Consider the following 3,562-nt stretch of genomic DNA (forward strand, 5'->3'; position numbering starts at 1 on the left):
AAAAAAATTCAAAAAAAAAAAAGGAGAGGGCCAATTGCTTCGTCTCCCTCGCACCCTTGAATACCCGAAACAAGTGAGCTCCATATGAACTCAACTCTCTCTCTTTGAAAGTACTGTTTTTAAATGTTTTTTTTTGGATGTGCTAATCATATCATATATATATATATATATAAAAGCCGAGTTTTGACTTAAAGAGTTCGTAGAATTGTGACATGTGTCCTGAACCCATATTTTTTTGTTAGTGAACTGGTCTTATTAGAGAGTGCCTAGAATTGCAACACATGGCGTTTTAAAGAGTTAAGTAAACGTTTAGATGTTAGCTTTTTAATGAGACAATTAAAACATTGGGGTTTTATTCGTAATTTATTGAATTGTCTTAATGAAGAAAACAAAAGGTTTTCAAATTCTCTCTTTGTCTCTCTTTATTTAATTTTTTTATATCTTCTCTTGCTTTCTGTTTATATCTCAATGTGAGACCATTAAAACTTATGAGTTTTATTTGTAATATATTTAATTGTCTTAATGAAGAAAACAAATTGTGCTCAAACTCTCTCTTTCTCTCTTTATTTTTCTTTTTTATCTTCTCTTGTTTTCTCTTTATATCTCAATGTGAGACAATTAAAATGTAGGAATTTTATTTGGAATGCATTTAATTGATTTCTCAATGAAGAAAACAAAGGGTTCTCAAATTCTCTATTTCTCTCTCCGTTTATTTTTCCTTTCTCTTATCTTGCTTTCTATTTATATCTCAATGTTCCTTTGTCAATTTCACACTCTATTCAGGATAAAAGACGAGAGAGAGTTTCCAATCGTTGTTTCTTAATGAAAAATTATGGTACAATTCTTTTATTTATTTATTTATTTTGCTAGAAAAGTTCTTTTGAATTTTTCAATTGTTATTTTTTAATGAAAAATTATACTACAGTTCTTTTCTTTTCTATTTTTTGCTAGAATAATTATTTTCAATTATATTAGTATTTTCATTTTTTTTCGTTTTTTATCTTTATTTTCGGTGCTCATGTTCTTCCATTTTTGTTTTTGTTTTTTGTTTTTTTATAATTTATATATTATTTTTTATTCAAATGATTACTTTTCTTTTCTAAAATTTACATTGAATTCAGGATATAATAGTGATAGAGTTTCTTATCGTTATTTTTTGTTGATAATTTTTTAGTTTGTGTTGTTGTTCATTGAGTAATTTGTTTATCTATTTACATGCTTAATTAATGGACGACATTGGTTTTTAAGGTTTTGACAGGAATCGGGAAACGTATATAGTAGAAAAAGACAATTCTTTTAATTATATTAAAATTTTATTTTTAGTTTTTTTATCTTTAGGTTATGTTCTTCCATTGTTATCCCTTAAATTTCATACTAATTTATATATTATTTATTCAAATTGATTATTTTTCTTTTGTAAATTTCACATTGAATTAAGAGAAATGATAATGAAAGAGTTTCCTATCATTATTTATGGTACGATGTATGATTTTTTATTTTTTATTTTTTACTTTTATTTTTTTTTTTAAATTATGTCAATGTTCATTGAGTAGATTTTTTTCGTCTTAATTTGTTTTCCTGTATGAATTAAAATTAGTTTCTTTTACTTTTATAAATGTGAAGGATGATTGAAAAAAAAAAAAAAAAGTGGTTATGTTCTTCCATTTTTTTTCCCTTAAATTTTATACTAATTTATATATTATTTATTCACATTGAATTAAGTATTATCAATGTCTAAATCAAATAAGGAAACAAATAATACAAAGCATATCATATATCATATATAATAGCTGAAGCCTTCTTTTGAAGTGTCTTCAAATCGCGACATGTGGCGTGAACCAATTTTTTTTAAAGACTAAACCGATTTTTTAACTCATTATTTTAAAAAGTGAACGATTCATTTTTTGTTGTCTCTATCTCTCTTTTTTTTCCTCTCTCTCAATGTCTCTCTCTCTTTCTTTCTTTTTTTTCCAAGTCATTCACTCTCATTCCACATCTCTCTCTCTCTCTCTCCTTTTTTTGTCCTCTCTCTCCAAGTCTCTCTCTTTTTTCTCTCCAAGTATTTCACTCTTATTCAACATCTCTCTCTTCTAATTTCAAAAAAAAAAAAAAACATCTCTCTCCCTCCACTCTCCAACATTAATATCTCTCCTCTTTTTTCTCCCCATCTCTATCTTTCTCTTTCTCCACTCTCCAACATTAACAAAAACATAATTGATTGGCCTAAAAATTCAACTTGGAGGTAGTTATTCTTCTTAAACATTTTTTTTTTCTCAGACCAACAATGTTTTAACATATTCTAATTTATATAAATTAAACTAAAATTAAAGGTCTTATGTTTTAATTCATTTGAATGTTTGTGGATTTTTTTTATGTGTGTAATTTACTCAGATTTTCAAGTATATTTTTAAGTTTTTTTTTTTTAATATTCGGAATTATATAGGTTTTATTTGTATGAAGTAAGATAGATGATTTATTTGATTGCATTAAATCTTGATTGAAAGATCAATTTTTTTTCTTTCAAAAAAAAGAAAAAGAAAAAAAGAAAGATCAATTTTTTTTTAAAGACTAAACCGATTTTTTAACTCATTATTTTAAAAAGTGAACAGTTAAAAATTGAACGGTTCATATTTTTGTTCTCTCTCTTTTTTTCCTCTCTCTCAACCTCTCTATTTTTTTTTTTTTTTATCAGACCAACAATGTTTTCACATATTCTAATTTATATAAATTAAACTACAATTAAGGTCTTATGTTTTAATTCATTTGAATGTTTGTGGATTTTTTTTTTTTGTGTAATTTACTCAGATTTTCAAGCATATTTTTAAGTTTTTCTTCTCTACTTTTGAAAGCAATATTATTTTGCTTATTTTTTTTTTAATATTCGGAATTATATAGTTTTTATTTGTATTGAAATAAGATAGATGATTTATTTGATTACATTAAATCTTGATTGAAAGACCACTTTTTTTTAAAGACTAAACCGATTTTTTAATTCATTATTTTAAAAATTGAACAGTTAAAAATTAAACGGTTTATATTTTTGTTCTCTTTCTATCTCTCTTTTTTTTCCTTTCTCTCAACGTCTCTCTCTCTCTCTCTCTCTCTCTCTCTCTCTTTCTTTTTTTTTCTTCTCTCCAAGTCATTCACTCTCATTCCACATCTCTCTCTCTCTCTCTCTCTCTCTCTCTCTTTTTTCTCTTCAAGTCTTTCACTCCCATTCAACATCTCTCTCTCTCTCTTAATTTCAAAAAAAATAAAAATAAAAACATCTCTCTCCGTCCGCTCTCCAACCATCCAACATTAATATCTCTCCTCTTTTTTCTCTCCATCTCTATCCTTCTCTTTCTCTACTCTCCAACATTAACAAAAACATAATCTATTGGCCTAAAAATTCAACTTGGAGGTAATGATTCTTCTTAATTTTTTTATTTTTTATTTATTTATTTTTTTTCAGACCAACAATGTTTTAACATATTTTAATTTATATAAATTAAACTAAAACTAAAGGTCTTATGTTTTAATTCATTTGAATGTTTGTGGAATTTTTTTTTTTTTTGTTTAA

This window comes from Corylus avellana, chromosome ca2 (assembly GCF_901000735.1).
Source record: "Corylus avellana chromosome ca2, CavTom2PMs-1.0".
In the NCBI taxonomy this organism is placed as follows: domain Eukaryota; kingdom Viridiplantae; phylum Streptophyta; class Magnoliopsida; order Fagales; family Betulaceae; genus Corylus; species Corylus avellana.